The 15,355-nt window shown below is 41.1% G+C and overlaps 1 long non-coding RNA gene across 2 annotated transcripts in view; it reads left to right on the top strand.

Moving 5' to 3' along the window:
• Nucleotides 1–15,355, top strand: part of LOC118231458 — a 92,847-nt gene that overhangs the window by 1,829 nt on the left and 75,663 nt on the right. For both annotated transcript variants that reach the window (XR_004766066.1, XR_004766067.1), the window contains one exon: nt 136–210. This is a non-coding gene — a long non-coding RNA (uncharacterized LOC118231458). The remainder of the gene's footprint in view (nt 1–135; nt 211–15,355) is intronic.

The following is a 15,355-nucleotide window of genomic DNA, read 5'->3' as shown; positions in this document are numbered from 1 at the left end:
TGAAAAAGTTATCTTCAAAATGAATCACCATCGCAACACAATACTGCCAAGAAGAGCTTTTCAATCTCATGCATACTGTACCAGTCCTCCTCTTGTATCATAATGCATGAATAAGATGGGTTGTTTTTTTTTCAGTTGAATGCGATGACAGTGGATTACCTGGAAAAAACCTCCACCATACCCTGATTGCATGGCCACCTTTGATTACAGGTAAGTCCCTACCATCAAATAGATCAACGAGCCATTGCTTGCCTTGATAGACCACTATGTCTGGCAAGTTAATTTAAAAAAGTCTCACACAGTAATTTGTAAATCATTGCAATTTATTGCAAAGCACCAAAAAAGAAACTGGAAAAAAAAGACTTTGAAAGACACAGTTGTGTAAAGAAGGGCATGACTAGAGATTGATCGAGTTGGACCAACATTTGATATCCTGTATAACTTTTAGATTACAGAGAGAGTCGATGTGGATATTAGATTTTGTTGCCAGATCAAGAGATCAATATTTTTGTCACTGTCACCGTCTCCCTGTTGCCCTTTAACCAGATAAGTAAATAAAAATTATTATTATATTTTTTTAATAACAAGGTAGCGAATTGGCTATATTTCCTGCTGGGTAAACTCCAGCCTCTGCACCTAATGACTTTATTCCATCTGGAAGCCATTTTTAGAGGGGAATCTGTAAATGCTTTTTGTTATTTTTGTTATTTTATTTATTTTACAGAGTTGACAATATTGAAGCTTGGACTGTGAAGTTCTGTTAGTTCAATTGGCAAGTGAAAAGGAACTCACACAAGTTCTGTGATGAATGAGAGGATATTGCAGGAAAGACATTTCATTCGGTTGCAATAATGACAAGTCCAACCCCGTTCTTCTGTTTTGATACATTTTTTTTATAGCGCTGTGCTCAAGCCACAACATTTTGTGCCGGGTGTCTGTGAGATTAATTTGAAAGACAGAAATGTTTCATCGCAGTGTTGTAAAATAAAAGCTGACTGTAGCAGGTGCAATATGACTTCACATTAAGCTATGTCATTTAGCCAGCTTATATTAACTATCTTATGTCAAGATAATGTCCTGCAATATTGAAACAGATTTATAATTGTTGTTCTTCCTGGTTTGTATTTCATAAGATACACAGTTAACTGACACCACAATACTGGTGCAGTGCTAGGGGTCTCATTTTTTGGTGGAAAATAGCATTTAGTGAATAGCATTGTAGAGTAGAAGTACGGATATGGAGTACAGGATTTGTACTCCATATCTAGCTAAAACATTTTCTCTTTCGACCTGTGATGAATTCATAGTAGCTTCATTTCACTTTGTGGCGATTACAGGGAAAAAAGCAGAGAAGAAGGATTTTCTTGTTCAACACGTATTAATGCTAGTTATCAACTTAAGCAATTGCTCTGTTAAGCCCCTAATGTTTATTAAATGCCCCCGTCATTTGAGATTTTTCTTTCCCATAAACCAGGGCTGCCGAGACCTGTTTAAATGTCATTATAAAGGAAAACGATTGAGCTGAAGGACTCTCTTTTTCAAAGCAGTGAACGATGATAATGGTCATGCCTGATTCATCCATTGCGGAATTGAGGGCCAGATTCTTTAGATGGAATCATTCGATGCACAAGACTCTTGGATTGTGCGGTGACTTATATGCGGCTAATGTTTGTTTTTTCCACTGTATTTAAATCATTTGAAAATGGAAAGAGCTTTTTATTGGGGCTGTGCGTATAGTATGAAATGAGAAATTTCTGTCTGCTCAAACGCATTAATGGCAGGGTAATGTGGGAAGAGGTGAGGGAAATATAATCTGTGTAGCCCCTGAGTTGGAAGGAAAGGGTAGAACTGTGGAGTCATTTAACCGGGTAAATGTAATATAGAGAAATGAATGAAAATGAGATTCGGCTGTTTTTCCACATGCTCACATTAGACCCCCATTTCCTTCTTAGGGGTCCTTGGTCCAAATCCTGGCTCCTCCAGGTACTCCGGTTTCCTCCCACAGTCCAAAGACATGCAGGTAGGTTAATTGGAGTGTCTAAATTGCCCCTAGGCATGTGTGTGTGAGCGAATGGTGTGTGTGGCCTGCGATAGATTGGCGACCTGTCCTGGGTGTATTACTGCCTCTCACCCAATGCACTCTGGGATAGCCTCCAGCACCCCCTGCAACCCTGACCAGGATTAAGCGGGTGTAGATAATGGATGGATGGATCCTTCTTAGGATTCGGGGTTACTTACATATTTGAATAGGGATGTAAATTTTTGCATGGGTAGATGTGCAGTCAGTGATTTTAGCCTATGAGCCCGCAAAACTTAGGCTAAGCATATTGTCTTTTATCATGTCCTGTTTACTTTTGAAAGGGCAAGTTTACTAAATACACTATTTGTGCCATCTAAATCAACACATTACACAACATGCATCAGTTTATAAATGAGAAAAAGTTATATTTCAATTTCACATAAAAAAATAAAAATGTGAAATTGTCCTGCAGTTATTAAAATTCCTATCGACTGTAGGCAACATTTAGTCTCATAGTTAGAGTTCAATAATCTAACACTTTCAAGGTATTCACTGCTTCTGAGATTAATCACTGAAAACAGGTTTGCTTAGAACAAACAGCCATTATTATAAATGAACTCTACCTTTTTCTGCCCCATCTAACACAATGCCTGTTCCTGAATGCAAAATCAGAGGTGGGACCTCAGAGCAGGTGTGTGTAATCAAGTCCACAAGAACACTTAACTTCAAATGAAGAAAATGGACGGCCGTTCACTGAGACCATAAAAGTCCCGTGATAACTAAAGGCCCTTAATTTGAATCCGGGACATTTGAAGCTGTGGTAATACCAGATTCAATTAAATGCATGCATGACCTTTTCCTCAGTTGCTACATGAGTCACTTTAAGTTGTTCCTGCCGCTTTAGCCATGGATCACTCACTGGCATTTTGTGTGAATATATTCAATATGTTCAATAAGGTTTTCTAGGTGGCAAGGAAGGAAAATGCAGATTCCATTCCGGTTGTGTGATGAGCTGTCACTTTTTTTTCATGGTTATTGTCTTCGTATTTCCTCCACAATATGCACATGCCTGTGGGGCTGAATATCACATCGCATGCGGTGTATCCCATAAATGCAAGCACCGCCATAAAATAATAAGGAAATGTAATTAGAGATAAATAATGGACAATGTATTTGCCAGGGTCTGGACACGCGTGCCAGCGTAACTTAATGTACTGTGATGCTCAATAAATCACCGATGGAATTTGCATTTGAAGTGGGCGGGGTTGTGTGTGCGTGTGTGCGCTGTAACTTCACATCATGTTAGCTGTAACTAACGCAAATGTTCCTGTTTCCAGGGAGAACCCAAAATATAATCTCAAATAAATAAATAAATAAATAAATAAATATGTATTTTTGATGTTGTGTGCTATCCCGTTTTGAACATCTTTCAGTTGTAGGAAAAAATTCTCAAAAGTGTAATGACACACATAAGTGCCATTGGGCATCCGTCTCCCTGGCAGTCAGGTGTAATCTCTGATATTGCGCTTACACTGTTCCACCGCAATTACCACCCACAGGCCTGACGGCACACGGGGCTGCTCTGCAGCAATATCCTGTCTGCTGGAAGCCATTGTATGTTGTAAAAATACACGCGGCAGTTTGGAGCCAAGTGCGCTCTGAAGAGAATTTTTTTTTCTGAGAGTTCTGAGCCTTTATGACAAACTTTATTAACGAACACAACTCAACACGGAGCAGCACACCTTTTAATGATCCCAGCTTCCATTTCTTACACAGTGCCCTGGAAATTCTCAAGTACCTTGTAACAACGCGGTATGTCTGCGGAGAGCTACTCTAGCTATAAAAAGCTTTTTTTGTTATTACTGTTTCAGGAACATAAACATTGATAAACCATAAGTTGTGCAGTTCAAATGGACAGGTTCTAAATCTTTTGTTTGTATCTCCTAATGAGACCAACTCTTGGTCTCAATTCCTGAGAATTGTCCAGTAAACCTGAACACTGATTCTTTACGTGCAGGAACCAATATGACATGGACCTTTTGATAGCCTTTACAGTGCATTCCGGATAACTAACATGTTCTTCCCGACAGGATTCATGCACTGTGCAGCTGGCATATTAACTAATAATGGTGACTGCTCCTGGCAGGTACGTCCGTTCATCAGTGGGCAGTTAACAATAAAGATGGCCGAAGAGAGGTGGGTGATACTTAGTGGTATGTGTAGGATTAAAAAAAAACATGCACAGACAGCACAAAGAAATGACATGTGACTTTGGGACAATGTATGCATGGGTGGACCAGGGTGGGCCAGAGCTTCCTAAATAATTTCCCGGCCCACCCGTATATCCTATCTGAACCTCCACATCGTACTGTTAGCGCCCATCTAGGCAGGTCTGGCCCACCTAGTTCTACACAGGCCCAGCTATATGAGCATGTCTACCTGCACTACTGCTGCGGGACCCGCCCACACGCTAGAATCGTGCCTTAAAAGAGGACGCGACCCAGCAGCCCAAAACCCCAAAACTGCCATTTCTGCTCATTCGCCGTGAAGCTAAAGTAGCACGCTGTCTGCCTGGACTCATTTCCATAATTGGGTGCAACCAGCGCCCAAATGTTTTAGTTTACCAACAGCCCATGTAATTAGTGATGAAAGAGGTGGCAACAGCCAGAATGGGAGAACTCTGAATTGGAAAAATTGACCCTTGAAGACGACACTTGGGAACTTCCTATGGCCTTTGAAAGTACTTGTTTACTTGAATTCCTGTCCAGTTTGGGGCACCACAAACCCCGAGTTAATCTGCTGGGGAGATTTCTGATTCATGAGAGCAGCTCAGGTACCAGAGGAATTTAAGATTTTAAAAAAATGATGACATGGATCTGTTTTGTCCAAGTTGGCTTGCTCAATTGGATGCCTAAATTTAGCGTTCTTCTCTGTTCTGTATTCTGTTTTTGCTCGAATCCGGAGGTGCGGGTGTCCAGGGAATGCTAAACGGGAGCTGTAAAACAGGTCAGAATTGAAGCTGTCAAAAGGAATAGCTGCTTCTGGGGGGGTGGGGGGGGGGGCGAGTGAGGGGGGAGGGCAGAGCACAGGTCCCTTGGTACATGTGAATACAGTAGAGGGGCAGTCAAGGGGGTAGGGCGCAGTTGGCTATGATGCGCATCACCTGAAATTGGGAGTGTTGGGTGAAATTAAGCAGGTGATCACTCCACTTAGAAAAGTGTTTCACCCCAAGGGCCATGCTTGTGAACACACCGTCTATGACGACTATTATCATTGTTCTGTTACAAAAAACTAGAAAGCAGTAATGAGCATTATCTTTCACCTAAATCCAGTAAAGAAAAACTGATATCGATGTTGGGCGGCACAGTGGTGCAATGGGTAGCGTGCCTCACAGCGAGAAGGTCCCGGGTTTGAATCCTGGCCCAGGGCTTTAATTCCAACCCTAACAAAGCACGCCTCATTCAACAACTAGAGATCTGTCAGAGCTGCCAATCAGTAGAGTCAGATGTGCCAAATTAGGGTTGACATGAAACCCTACAGGATGGTAGATCACCAGGAACAGGGTTGGCTACCACTGATACAGCCCAATCTGTTGTTTCCCTGAGGTTATATCCCAGAGCTACAACAGAACTTTTGGGAAGCACAGTTTGACTTAACAAGTGACCCTACCAGTGGAATGTTTTTCACACAAAATTGACTTAATTGAAGAAGCCAACATTTTCAGGACATTAAGAGGTTGAACACGGGGGGGGGGGGGGGGGGGGGGGGGGGGGGAATACAAATTTGATAGCGCCATTTATTATTCTTAAATGCAGCATTCATAATGGCGTCTGCACATCTTCTATCACAGCCTTATCTTCCCACAACAGAGCTGTTACAAGTTCCTAATGAACACTTGGGTAATAAAGCAGGAATTAATCAACACAAAGAGCAGAGAAAGAATGACTTTCCCTAAATAAATATTTAAAATGACGAGTAAATGCTAGCAGGGCTGTTAACCTTATCACAGTAGATATAAGCAACAAAAAGGACATAATTTTTGTAAAAGTTTTCATTTGAATTAATGAAGCGATTGGTTTGTTTTAGATGGGCTGTTTTTTCCCAGAGGTGCTTCAGAAATTAATCTGGCATCCAGCTGGGCTGTGAGTTTCAAAAGGAGTGACAGGCTGTCTCCTTTGCGTTGCGCTGTCGTTTCGTAAACGTCGATCATCTCGGTCGCCAACAAAGTACAAAAAAAAGAAATAATGAAACACTGCAAGACACAAAAGAATTATGACGATATGTAATAGGTGCAGCCAGTTACCTGATACTTTAACCTCAATCACACAAGATGTGCGCTGAAGAATGAAGAGATAGTTTGCGAAGCTGTTCCAAACCCGAACTCCTTCAAGTATGACATCACTAACGGCTTTTTGTGAAGGCACCGTAAGGTGCGGGTTGCTCACGGAGATAAAGGAAAAAGGCTGTTGCCGAACAGGCAAGGCGGTGAGAATAATTCTGCTTATGCGGGGACATATCCAAGTGCGATAATTTGAGGCGCACGTTTCCCCATTCACTCTGCCGATTAAAGCTCAGCGATGGGGGAAAAATGATAAAAAAGGGTTTCATCTTTTACACACCTCCCGACTTAAAGATCCCTTGAAAGCTTCCTTGAGTGATGTGCAAGTGTCTGTTTCTTTAATGGTGTGTGCCCTGGGAAGGTTTCCATGGAAACATGGCAAAGGCGCAAACACAGCTGAAGTTGCACTCTAGGGGCAAGGGTGGAATATCTGTCTGGTTGCTGCTTAGAGGAAATTGCAATGGTAGTGAAGCATGTTGGATCAGATCATACCAGAGGCACATATTGACGATCTACGACGCAGTTTATCCTTCATTTTTAACATTTCCAATCTCAAAACAAAATCGACCTTTTTATTCTAAAATAAAATGTTCATCTTATTCTGATTTGATATTTAGAATATTTTAGGCAACATAACATTCTCCCTTCAATTATGAATTTTTTTGGATGTTTGATTGTTTTAAGAGGCTGTATACCCGTATCAGATGTGAAAGGCTTGACATTGTGAAGATATAATTTAAAAAATGTTAATCTAACAAAATATGAAGTGATTTTATATACAAGCTGATGCAAGCAACCTTCTTGCCATTTATGATATGAAGTAGCCTAACTTACACAACTTTATAATAGTGCTTTGAATGAGATGGAGTGTATTCATTAAGTTGAATTAATTCTGGTTATTTTTCAAATTTGTGGTTTTAATTGAATGGGGCAGTCTGCATGTACAGACAGAAGGATGGTCAAAGACCTCCCAATATGTTTACCAATGTCATAAAACTCTATAGCAGCCAATTCAGTAGTGTCATCCTTGCGAAGAGGTTGTGCTGAAGTACTGAAATCTTTTTCTTGTTCTCGGACTAGCTGCATTAGTACAAAGATGTATTATGTATTTTTCCATTTTTTGACCATACAAGTGCTGCTCAGTCCCTCTGTGGTTTATTATATAGTTTTTTTTACTCATCTTTTTCTTAAATTACTGCAGTATTGAGTGTGTGTGTGTGTGTGTGTGTATACATGTGTGTGTGTGTATATACCATGTGTTGTGCGTGTATGTGTGTGTGTTTCTATACAGTGTGTGTGTATACGTGTGTGTGTATACCATGTGTTGTGGGAGTATGTGTGTGCGTGTCTATACAGTGGGTGTATGTGTATGTGTGTGTCTCTATACAGTGTGTGTGTGCGTATACGTGTGTGTATACCATGGGTTGTTGGTGTATGTGTATGCATGCGTGTGTCTCTATACAGTGTGTGTGTATGTGTGTGTGTGTCTCTCTGCAGTGTGTGTGTATATCATGCATTGTGGGTGTATGTATATGCGTGTGCGTGTCTCTATACAGTGTGTGTGTGTGTCTCTCTGCATTGTGTGTGTATATCATGCATTGTGGGTGTATGTGTATGCGTGTGCGTGTCTCTATACAGTGTGTGTGTGTGTGTGTGTGTGTGTGTGTGTGTGTCTCTCTGCAGTGTGTGTGTATATCATGTATTGTGGGTGTATGTGTATGCGTGTGCGTGTCCCTATACAGTGTGTGTGTGGGTGTATGTGTATGCGTGTGCGTGTCTCTATACAGTGTGTGTGTGTGTGTGTGTCTCTCTGCAGTGTGTGTGTATATCATGCATTGTGGGTGTATGTGTATGCGTGTGCGTGTCTCTATACAGTGTGTGTGTGTGTGTGTCTCTCTGCAGTGTGTGTGTATATCATGCATTGTGGGTGTATGTGTATGCGTGTGCGTGTCTCTATACAGTGTGTGTGTGTGTGTATGTGTGTGTGTGTGTGTGTGTGTGTGTGTGTGTAGACTGAACACTGCACCTGTTTCTTTGTTTTCAAAAGAAGCGAGTGATTCATTTCCCGCTCTTCTGGCCTTTCAGTGGAATTGAGAACGCTGCTTTATTCTGACACGTGGGTGTTTAGGCGATTCAGCTGCCATCACTCATCTGGGTGGCTGTCCTGTCACTCGTGGCTTCAGGGTGTGAAAGTCTGAAGTTCCTTTCTGAATCGTGTTTTATTGCAGCAGAACAGAAGAACCAGAGGAAGACGGCACGGTCTAAGTTTAGAGGAACGCGCAGCAGCGCTCTCTGTCAGAGGCAGCGATGGCCCATGTTTTCTTTTTTACCAAAATTAAAAAGTGGGGCCTATTATTATTGTCGCACGGCGTCTCATTAAAATTGTTTTTTTTCTGAGCTCAGTGTCACACGGCAACAGTGTTTGTCTGAGAAATCATAATTCTCCCTCTTACATATTTGAATTCAATTTAAATGCTATCTGCTTTTTCTCTTCCCCCCTGACGGAATACATTACTCTGTTCCAGCTATCTTTATTAAACGATGCCCTGGCTCATTTTTATTTGGCACGTACGCTCCGAAGAGCACGGAAACGGCACGTATGAAACAAACCTCATTACCTTATTTTAGATGCTTGGCAACGGTGTACTGCGGCGCATACCAATATCTGTCTCGCGTCGTCTTCGACACTCGGTTTGAAGAGAGTAGTTTTGAGGGAGGCGATCGTTTCCAAGGATTCTTTCCTGTTCTCTTTGGACTTATGCTTTGGCCTGAAGGGTAGCCCAGCCTCGGGCTAATGACAATTGTCTCCACCTGCTGTGCGAAAAATACAAGGATGACTCGCTGCTTCTTTTTTATACTTTTGTATTTATTTATCTTTTTTTTTTTTTTGCACCCATGATGTCCTGTGTCACTTTCCATTAAATCCCAGCAGCCCACAGACCGAGGCTAACACCGAGCTCTGTATCGGATTATATCACTAGGCTACTGTGAATATATTTCGTTCACAGTAAAAAAATAAAAATAAAAATAAAATAGTGAATAAGGCCAGAACCGTTTGGAGTAGAAAATGTCATAGTACTTTCAAATACATTGCCTTGTGGAGAAACGCTTAATGAATCGCCTATTAGAATGTCATACCTGCTTACTTCAGAATTCTCCGGAAAGTTTATTTGATACGTCTAAGCCAATTATCAAAGCCGCGGTGATAACGAACAGCTCGTTGGGCCTGAATGGAATGTCTAAATTGTGGAAAAATTCTCGGGCCCTGCGCCTTGAATAATTAACTGGGCTCTATGCAGAATCCGTACGCGTAAGAATCTCATTTTCTCCTCGCACAATGGCTGGGTCCTTGCTGTGGCTTTGAGCGGTGGGGCTCGCTGATAAGGCTGAATGCAGGAGCCATTCGTTTGGCATGCCGGTCACATTTTTCTCTGCCTACAGATAGATAGACGCAGATAAATAAGAATAATGTGCCCCCCAAAATACCGTACGTCTCAAATCAATGTGTTTCATGTGCCGGAGATACCCTTACCGTACCTGCTTGGAATGTTTCTCTCAAATGGACGTCGTTGTTTTCCACTTATACACATTCAGACTGTGTTTTCTTTGTTAACTGGTTCCAAAGTGGAATGTCTTCTTTTTATGAAGAAGTTGTATCGTGATATACAGTCTATTGCACACAAACAAGTGCCAATCACATACCTTTATCAATTGTCACTTTAACAACTGCACGTCTCTCATTGAGATGAACAACCACATGAACTAAAGCTACCATATAGCAAAACGTGTTTCTTTGCCTTTGGAAATGGGAACTTCTTGGGGTTAGGTGTGAAGATTTTTGGTTAGAATTTCGAATTAATTTCTTTTGAAGAGACATTTTTTTCACAAATTAACAGGAACGAGTGCATAAAAAAATAAACAGAGTAATGAAGAATAAATAGGAGAAATTCTTTTATCAAAAGGTTAGCAGTGTGTGGAGGACACACAATTTCCTGCATTGTTACGGTTAATAGACTGCTGCATCTTTCATGACTGCTTGTTTTGGCGGTGGGAGACCGTAAGAATAAAGGTCTCATAAAATGAGCTTTCTTACACGGTAATTAGACATAGCTTTGAATTAACAGTAGCTAAGAGGCAGCGTGAGTGTAGGAGCGTTGCGTTCTCAAGTGGATGCCCCCTTAGAGCTATTAATTCATATTCACGGCCTTTGTTACTATGAGGCTGAAAGGGCAGTACGACGACTACGAGAGAAATGCTGAAAAATAGTATAATTGCGGTTTTGTTTCGCATGGTGATTAAATATTGCAACGGGGGTTGTGCGATGTGAGAGTAGCCCATGCTCACGCTGCGCGTCCTGGTGTATATCGAGGAATTCTTTGTCGGCAAACCTCCCACTAGTGACAGTAATAATGGTTATGCATATTTTTAAGGGCGTGCACTTTGTTTAAAATAATCTTGCTTTTATAAATAGGGGGTGAAAATATGTGGTCTGTATGCACCTTGTTTAAAAAAAACAAAAAAAAAAAACAATGTGGCTCCCATGAAGTAGTATCTGAAGAACCTGGTCTAGAATTAGTTGACCTCACTGAGGTAGTCTTACGGAGAAGACGTTGGTATGACTGACAGGTCTCTTGGTTCCCGGTGTTTGCAGCTACGTGGTGATCGTTCGTGAACGTGCTTCTTTTTTTTTACCGTTTCTCACGGCGATGTGAGTGACGGGATGTGCCTGCAATGACGCTCACTGTTTTTCACGGACACCGACCGGGAGGCGGGGACAACGAAGATTAACTGCTGGGTGAACCCGGAGTGGATCCCAGAGATGTCACTCTTTCTCTGGTTGCGCGTCGCGTAATATCTCCCGAGCAACAAAGAAGAAAAAAAAGAGGGAGGGAGGGAGAGAGAGAGAGAGAGAGGAATAAAAAAAAAAAATGTCGTGTCTTCTCACTTTCGGCTGTTGGCGTCAGCCTGTCCAAATTGTATGGAAGCCAGTGGAGGGTGAAATTGAGTTCAGAACAGCAGTGCGCAATATAAAAAGCACGGGAAGAGCTTATGTTTTATTAATTTATTTATTTCCCATGAAAATTAAAAACAGTGTTTTTTTTTTTTTTCTTCTTCCTCCTCAATTTCTTCTTGCAATTTTTTTTCCTCCAGAGATGGGCGTATGTGTGGAATATCGATGTCATTGTCTTTGTTGTCGAGAGGAGAGGATTGAAAATGGCGGCCTCTGCCTCTCAGCGTACTGTAGGCTGGACATCTCAAGGTCCACTGATTAAAGTGGAGATCTCTAAATAAATTACACTTCAAGGTGTTTCTCGTTCCACCTTCTCGAGGGTACGGCCGTGTGCCCCTTATTCTCTTGTCTCCAAATGGCCTCTGACTCAACCTGCAATTTGCTCAGCACGGCTATGGAAATGACTTTGTTTTCCCGGACTGGAAATGTCAGTGATTGCTTTTGGTAGTTTCAAAACTTGCTTGGAGGCAGGAACATTTAGACTAAGAAAACGAATATGTTTTTTTTATTTTTTTAAACCCTCCCACATCACTGTTGGCGAATAATGTATTCCGCACCTTAATAATTACTCTCCAGCACACTCAAGGTCTTTATCTCCACAGAATATTTTTGCCTTGCTAAATATGTAATTATGCCACTGGGTTCTTGTTCTCTGTCTGTTTGTCTTTTGTGTTGGCCTGTGTGTCCCTGCTCCTGTTTTGAGCCTTCTTCTGCTCCTTACTTGCTCCTGTCATTAGCACACACACACACACACACACACACACAGACATGCCCACACACATACATGCACACACTCAAACATGCTCACACACGCACGCACCAGACACACACACACAGATTCACACACACACACATACACAAATGCACGCGCACACACACTCACACCTACATACACATGCACACACACACAGACACATACATACACACACGCACGCACACACACACACGCAAAGATATGTGTATGTATATGTGTGTGTCCTCCTGCTCATTTCTCCACTTACCTTTTTGTGGAAGGAGAGTAGATCCATGTCCATGCTCCTTGTGTGTTTGTCTGTATTTAGACTGGGGAAAAAGCAGAGAGGGTTACACTTAGAGGCAGGATCTCAGTACACAAGGTGGCATGGAGGGCAGTTCAATCCCGACAGCATAGAGAGATTTGAGAGCTGGCCGCCCTGCACTCTGTCTGCTCACCCTTAAGTGCTGCATGCGATAGATTCAGTAATGGATTTGCAGATGTAGTTGAACGGTAATGGATTTGAACAAGGGCGTGGTTTTTATGTGCCAAAGGGATTAGAAAAGAGCCTTACCCTTACTCTGGGATAGCAAGGACCCGTTTAAAGATCAATTCCTGCAGCGAGCCAAAAAAGAAAAAAAAAAAAATGAACAATAATACATTTACAAAAAGTTTACAGGTGCAGAGTTTACAGGTGTCATGTTGAAGGCTACTTTAATCAGAAATCGGAGTGAATGGGATGTTGGGAGTTCTCTGGAGAGGACGCACCATCACTGTCTTCAGAAAAGGGGGGGGGGGCGAGGGGGGAGATGGAGGTAAATTTGCATTCAGCCCTGGTAGTTGACGTGCACGCTCTTGCAGTCAGACCTGCGGAAAAGCACGACGCTGCAGTGCAGGAACCGCGAGGAGACGACAAAACGTGCGCTTTCTTTCTGGCACGTCGCAGTACCTTGGAGAAATTCCGGGCCATTATCTTCATTCTGAGCATCTGCACCCATTAGCTGTGGAAATACATAATTGCTGTCATCTTAATTAATGATTCATTTGCTGGCGTCTTTTTATTCTCTGAACGGCAATCTCTCTTCCTAACTGACAATGACATGTAAGCTAGCAACCAAACAGATTGTATTTTATCTTTAATAAGTCATTTGGCCCTTCCTGAGGAAAAAAATATATATGTGATAGAGTGCCCTCAATGTTTCAATTAGTACTTTTTGTAAAGTTCACTGCATTTAAATAATATACTCTTTCATTTTCATGAAAACAAACTTGTTTTTACTATAGCATGGCTCTATTAATTTTACACTGTTGTGAACCTGTTCTTTCATATGAATGTGAGCTCAGTGTGAGTGCTGTGGTTCTATGGCGATGGAAAGTGGTTCTTAAATACTATTGGGAATGTATTGAAATGTACATCTTAATTAGGATATTTCTTTATTAGAAGGATTTCAGGAGCTCTAGATATGCAAAACAAAATCAGAAAACACAAAACAGAATTTTGGAAGCTTTCAGCTTTCATGGAACTATACGTGGGACAGTGATGCAACTGTGAGTCTTGTAGCAGAGTGAAGCATTGTGGGTCTTGCAGGCAAATGTTCTTCCATTTCCTGTACAGTTCGGAGAGAGGAAATTTGTCAAACACTTAATTCGAGCTATTTTGAACCAACACACTACACACACTTTGTTGTCCATTTTGCTTGAAATAGTTTGAATTGCTATTTTTACCCTAGTCAGAAGTAAGAAATTTTTGAGCTACAAGAAGTCAAGGAATTCGAAAGAAATCAAAAACAGTATTTTACATAAAACTGCAAGTCTTCTATTACTTTGTGTCTTTGTCTTTGTAATGTCGTAATGGCACCATTAAACTGGCCGAGGCCCCTCTTAAAATAAACATCACGTAAACTCACAAATTAACATGCAGCTCATACGTTTGTGAAGTTTTTAGCTTAGCTAGCTTTGCCACGACCGACGCGGGAATCTCTGCATTACACAAAATAAACATTCTAACAACTGTTCTAACAAGTTTACCTCCCTGCATTATGAATGCAGAGGAATGAAAGGATCACTCAACCCATCTGTGCAGTCAGAGCCGCTTGAACATGCCTGGGCTCATGCCGCCGATCACATTTATCAAACGTTCCCTGTAATGTTGAAGCCTTGTGGGCGGGAGTTTAGTCAGTCTTTGCCAAGCCTTGAACCAACACTGGCTGCCATCATATATATATATATAGTGCAGGCCAAAAATATTAGACCACCTGTGGTTTACAAAAAAAAAACAACTTTAGATGGAGAAGAATTCAGTTTATATATGCACATTTATTGAATAATAAACCAAAGTATAAGCATTTTTTATTTTTTATAAATGCCAACTACGTTCTGCTGGTCTAAAAGGATGCGTAAAAAGGATCGTGAAGTCTAATCATTATCATTATTTGATCATTACTCATTCATGCATACATTTATAAATATATGTATATTTAGTCAATTGCATAAGCATAAAGGAGTCAATGAAACATGCATGAAATGTACTGACAGTGCAACTACACCTATATGTAATTTTACAGTATCCATTAAAATATATTGCGCAAGACATACATGCATGTACACACATGAAAATTGCTATGTTTCTTGGTTTAGTTTAAAACCACCCGCTATTTTCCTTTCTAAATATAAATAATTCATGGACAAGTTTGACGCGCGGAGTTCGCACTTACAGTCTGGTATTGACAATGTGGCAATTAAGGTTTAAAATAATACAGAATTATAATGATGGATCGCGGAGGACGTGCTTACATTGCAGTGGTGGTTTCTTGTCCAGATAATGGATGTTTCATCAACGCCATATCACAAATGCCATATGCACATGTATTAGGGGTGCCCTCATCTAAATGTGTTGTGATGTGAAATTCTATATCTGAGAAATTACCATAGAGCTACAGCTGAAGGCACAGGCGTGAGCAACAGAAGGATCATTCTGCCATTTTCTGACCTTTATGAAGGATCAGTCATCATTTATGGAATGCATTGATGTCTACAAAATTAATAATATGAATGCTCAAACCATTATTTAGACCGTGTATGTAGATGAAGTTATTTATCTTGATTCTACACAACACAGCAGCATTTTTTATGCCTTTTAACCTCGGCTAACCGATATAACAACCATTGAGAGACTCGCAGTAAAATAAGGACTTTCCAGCTTCAACATTTCATGCTTGTCTTTCAAAGAAGACTGCGTGTCACAGCTTGAAC

The sequence above is a fragment of the Anguilla anguilla genome, chromosome 7 (assembly GCF_013347855.1).
Source record: "Anguilla anguilla isolate fAngAng1 chromosome 7, fAngAng1.pri, whole genome shotgun sequence".
NCBI lineage: Eukaryota > Metazoa > Chordata > Actinopteri > Anguilliformes > Anguillidae > Anguilla > Anguilla anguilla.
Note: the sequence above shows the minus strand (reverse complement) of the source record. Positions and strands in the feature narration are given on the sequence as shown.